This window comes from Apis dorsata, unplaced genomic scaffold (genome assembly GCF_000469605.1).
Source record: "Apis dorsata unplaced genomic scaffold, Apis dorsata 1.3 scaffold_233, whole genome shotgun sequence".
Lineage (NCBI taxonomy): Eukaryota > Metazoa > Arthropoda > Insecta > Hymenoptera > Apidae > Apis > Apis dorsata.
The window spans coordinates 113,130-119,161 of NW_006263515.1; positions in this window are offsets into that span (position 1 = coordinate 113,130).

A 6,032-nucleotide genomic window follows, 5' to 3' on the forward strand; every position below is an offset into this window, starting at 1 on the left:
TCTTTAATGAAAAAATATTATTACTTCTTCAATTTTATATTTTTATTTTAATAGAGATAGTGACACTTTTTTGCAATATATTTTTGCAAATTTAAAATATATTTTTTTTCCTTTTTTTATTTTTATAAATTATATATATCTGAATATTTTTCAGGATAATTGTGCATTCAAAAAATTCGAAGATCGAGATAAACTCAATATATTAAATAAAATTTTTTAAAGCGTAATATCATATAAATAATTCCGTCTGAAAAACAATATCGGATAAAAAAATAAAAATGTTTCTCGCAAATACTTTATTTGAAAAAAGAAAACTGCACGTGATGAAGAAACTTTAGCATCAAAGTCGCAATGAAAAAGTGCAGGACTTTTTCTTTATGACTTTGAAATATGCCAGTCACACACGACTTTCTTTTTTAAAAATTACTTTTTTCCCTCAACTTTTAAACCCCTTCTTTTCTAAAGGCGTCAAATCTCTCGCCAATTCAAAAAAAAAAAAAAACTGAAAAATTGACACAAACCCTGTTAAAAAGTTAATAGAATATTCTCCTTTGCAAAATAATCCTAAAAATTTATTGGAAAGAACTCGATAAAGGAATATTCGAATAGATCATCGTTTGCAAAATAAACGATTCACAATATTAATTTGTAAAAATCTTTTATCTCCTGCTTTACAATTCTTTGTACGAATCGAATTACACAACAAGCCTTGTTTTAAACCAGACTGGCAAAAAGTTTGTTACAAGCAGTAGTAATCTACTTTGAATTTTAAATTAGCTTGTCCAGAGAACCATATAACGGTAGATAATTCTAAAGATCTTAAGAATTAAATCCACGTTGTCCAAGGAGTATAGTACTGCATCCAATGGAAAATGATTAGAAGAAACTTAACTTTTATTTTAATTCTCAAAGAATTTTCAAATTTTCAAATTGGACACATTTTAATAACCAGTAGCCAATTTCCAATTAATTAATTATTAATTATTAATCTATATTCGTTTCGTTTAATTATAATTCACTCGCGTCATCCACATTTAAATCTAAATTTAAGTTGATCGCCGAGTAAATGCACAATAGTGATCTCAGATATGAACGGTAATTAACACACAAGAATTATTGCCGCGGTTTGGAGAAAGTGTGTGCAATTAGTAACTATGGAAACGTTTAATTAAACTCGCATTCCCATTTTGTGTCGAGACAACGTTCATATTAATGGTAATAACGCACAATCAAGTTGAAAACAAGAACAAATTTCAATTTCTTTTTTTTTTTTTGCGACACGATCTTCATTTCAACAACTTTCCTTTCTTTTAAATTAAAAAAAAAAAAAAGTATTTTAATTCACGTCATCATATCAATTGATATCATTCTTGTTTGATCAATCGAGTTACATTGTTAATTTGAATAAATTTATATCACTGCACTTTTTATCATCATTTAAAATTTATAAGCTACATAAGCTTTATTTTAAATTTATCAGGAATTGATGATTTTTCTAGAATTCGAAAAATCTTTGAATTTTCACTTTCCAAGTTTAAACTTGTGATAAAAAAAATCTTATGATTTTTGTTATCAATTTAAATATATATTTGATTTACTTTTTCTTTGCTTGTGCTCGACAACAAACAATTAATGTTTCATTTAAAATATTAAAAAAAAAAAAAAAAACATTTTAACTACCATTTACACAATATTCACATTAATTACTTTCGTCCATTTTGCTATATTTCTTCACGTTGATTTCTTCACATCGTATAACCTAACCTAACCTAATAGAAAGAAAATTATTCGATATCCAATCTTATCTCGATACGTTGAGCTCGATTAATTCTCTTGGATTAATCATTATATCGTTATTCATTTCATCTCGATGATCTCACTAGTGTGGAGAGAAAAGTCGGTCGGATCGTTCAATTAACAAAGTTTTAATCGAAATTCCGTCACATAGGTTTAGACGAGTTAAGAATGCACAGGCGCCATTTGTATTGGCTGATCGACGCCAACTTCGGCCCCATTGTTTTACGGCACAAACGAGACTGATTGCAAGCCGGTCGTAATAGATGTACGTGCATAAAATTACCAACACCACAACCGCCAGGTTTCACCGTGACCGGTGTGTAAAAGACACGCCAAATGGTCTAAATGCAAAGAACTGTAAAATCGTGTTGGCAACACTGATTATTCCACGCTCGGATGAAAAATCATCGAGCGTTGATTTAAACACTAACCAAACCACGTGTTGCGCGAATTCTCGCCTTTCTCCTATCGTTTTCGTTTCTTATCATTTCAATTTTATGGCCGTTCGCCCGCCACGTACCTATCACGCTATTAATTCCCATCCGGGCGTAGATAATAATTCAACTAGGTTTCTCGCCTTGCCAATTTGTATCGAGTCGTGTAACGAGATTGTAAACATTATGCGGAGGTGACCGAGCGAATTTCTACGTTTTTTGCGCTCTTTTTTTTCTTGAGCAAGGTTGGACAAGCTGGATGGAAAATGTCGAACGAATAAGGATAGAAGAGGAAAAGGAGAAGAAGGGAATAGCGAGAAGATTATTCGCGAAGAATACGTACGTATTCTTTATTTGTTTATGTTTTTTGCCCTCTTTTTTTTTCTTGGACAAGCTGGATAGAAAATGTCGAACGGATAAGGATAGAAGAGGAAAAGGAGAAGAAGGAAATAGTGAGAAGAATTATTATTCGTGAAGAATACGTACGTATTTATTTGTTTGTTTTTGTCAAATTATAAATTGGTTAGAGAAATGTATCTGCTTATACGTGTTTTATATATTTGTTAATTTATTAATATGTAAATGGATTGTATGATGGACAGAGAAGAAACGTAAAAATGAAATTGTGTTTATTTATTCAAATGATAATTTGCTTACACATGATAATAAATAAATTAAAGTCGAATAAAGAAAAGGAAAAATGGAGAATATAATTTGATTGGAAATTTTCTTTTTTCCGTGGCGAGAATGGAAACTTTTATATCGAAATATTTTAAACTTACCATTTCGTGAAATTATTATAATATGACACTACAAGTGTTAATGTGTTCGGGAGTTCGAATTTTTTTTTGAACAATTTCACGGATAATTTGCACGAAATTATAACGAGACTACATCGTGCTTCGAACGAACGAGCAGTCGTACTTCAACTTCATTTGTTCGAAATAAATCTTTTTTCTTTTTTGCTTTTTGTCCTCATAATATTCCAGTGTATTTTAAATTTGAGCACAATTACAGCTCGTTACGATTGCACACCCTTTTTCTTTTTTCTACCTAGAAGTAAACGAATAAGTTTAAATTACTATTTAACGCAGTGCTTTCTACGCCACTATAATTACAACTCCGTTTTATTTTATTTTGCAATTTTCTCGCGCGTATTGTTACCCAGAAAGGTAAATTAAATTGAAGTTACATAGTTCACGCAACGGCCGATTAACTCTTCGTAATTAAAATTTTCCACGCTCATGTGGTGAAATATCGTAGTCGATCAAACTCAAAAGATTTTCTTTCGAAATATTCTAAAAATTATTTTAGAAATATTTAGATCTCTCTCGATCCGAAGAAGAATTACATTAAATCGAGTCTTTCTTTTTATCCAAGAAACTTTTAATATTCGTTTCGCTCTGAAGGCTCTGAACCAATGTTGGATTTCTTTGTACCAAATTTGAACAAATTTTATAATCGTTGAAAAATAATATTTCTCAATAATACGATCGTATTTTCGTTCTTGGAATCGAAACGATGGTAAAGATACACAATGGACGCATGGAGCAACAAACTTAATTGCCGATGACCTACGCACGAAGTGACTAACGAGTTATAAAACAAAGACGCCCCCTCGAATTTTCATAGCGATACTAGGAGTGGACAAACTTCTGCGCGCACACCCATCAGAGGACTTTTAATTGGACAATTGCTCGCTCTAAAAAACGATTTTCCAGACTTTCTTCCTATTTACTTCCCCTTCTCTCTCTCCTAGTTTTATTAGAAAGCGATTCGATTCCAAAGGCTTTGGATTCTGCTCAATCTTGAATTGTTTGGAGAAAGAAACGTGTGAGACGTCGATTAATAATTTATGGATGATCATTGAATCGAAGAAATTGGGGACAAATTTGAATAACCATCTCTGTAAATGGTTCTAAGAACTGTGTGTGGGAGCTTTAACAAAATTTAAATTAGATTTCGACATCAATCTTAAAGATAAATCCACAAGTGGATTTTACAAGATCGTTTAATTCTTGTATATTAATATATACATGTGTATCTAAATTAAATATTTTATATTATATAAATATATAATATTCGTGATTTAAAAAAAAAAATACATTGGAATATTCGTGGATACTTTTTTTAAAATGGCGATTGAGGGCAAGTATATACAAATTAGAATTTGTAAACGTTAAGCTAAAAACCTAAAATGGGAAAAGGAACTTTATTACTGAATTATTTATTTATTTATTTTTTTTTTTTTTAGAGAGAGAAAATTCTCTTTCTGAACTTCTTTCGATAAAATCAACAACTTTCTCGACTTTAAAGAACTTTAGGTCAGAAGTTTTCTGGACTTTGTAACATCGGTATCGAGCTGCTTCGTGAAAAACGTAATCAATTTACTGGAAATGGACACGCATAGCCAATGGATGAAATATTTTCTTCATTCTTTTTTTCTTATTTTTTTTCTTTTTTATGATGAATTTAAATTGTATATACGAGAAAGAACGAATTATATTTCCGCTTATAACGAATTATTCGTAAGATAAAAATTATGATTTATATATATACGAATCTCTTTAACACAAACGATGTTAAAAGCAGCATGAAATATTGATATTGACCGTCTTGTGCAAGCACGAGCAAAGGAATCCCCTGGTATGAGTAATGGTCCCGTAGAATAGAAGTGCAAGTTCTGCAGAAGTAGGAAGACCGGAAACAGGGTGCAACCAGGTGATAAACGTCAAATTTATATAGAACGTGGAATTTCTTACTTTTAAAATAACCGATTATTGAAACAAATGTTGAAACGAAAATATTTACATTTAATCTGTGTGTAGAATCGCAGAACAGGATTATATTTATAAATTTATAACAGATTTAATAATATTCAAATATTTTTAAGATCAGAATTTCAAACGGATTAATTTTAACCATTAATTATCTATTTTGACCAATCAATTACGATTATTATATAATGGTTTAATCAAGACTTGATTATGAATCACGATTGATCGAATTAATTAACCGTGTTATAGAGTGGATGGCCTAGTTAGCATCCATCTCAGCATCAATCGATGAATTTTTTAAAAATTTAAAAAGACGAGAATTAATCGAATCGTTATATTTTTATTTTTACGCTTTTTTTAATTACAATTTTATGCAATTACAGTCGTTAATCCTTTGTATTTCAAGCCTTTTTTGCTCGGCCGAACCAATAACTCCACACGATTTTTTGCACTCATATTCTACGCTCACATGGCCGTGCACAATACACAATAACAAGCCTTTCGACAGTTATAAGCTGGAGTGCGACGAATTGCCCGTCTACGTTACGAGATAATGATTAAAGTACTGAGTGGCCACTAAGTGGATCGTTGTTTCGTAGAGTGATTATAATTGGACAGAGAAAAATAAATTTCGTTATTTGTGCGTTAAAACAGTGTATTAATAGATCGATGGCACTTAAATATGATATTGTTTATTTATTGTATATATGTGGCGTGTCTGTATGGATTTTTGGTAATAGAGGCACGTGTCTATGAGAAGAAAGAAATAATGCTGACAAGTGTATCGGTGTATTAGTGTTTACTTAATACAGATAAAGCAGAATGCTTTATATGCTTTTTTTAACGAACCAACAACTACACACGATTTTTTGCAGCTGTTCTGTGAATTTCTTGGCTAACTTAAAATGATTTAAACGTATAAAGTTTTTATATTTTAATATTTTATGTATCTTTACAAGTAAAGAGAGAAAATATTTGTCGAATATTAAAGTCTATATTGTGTTATTCGTGTATTATTTTAATA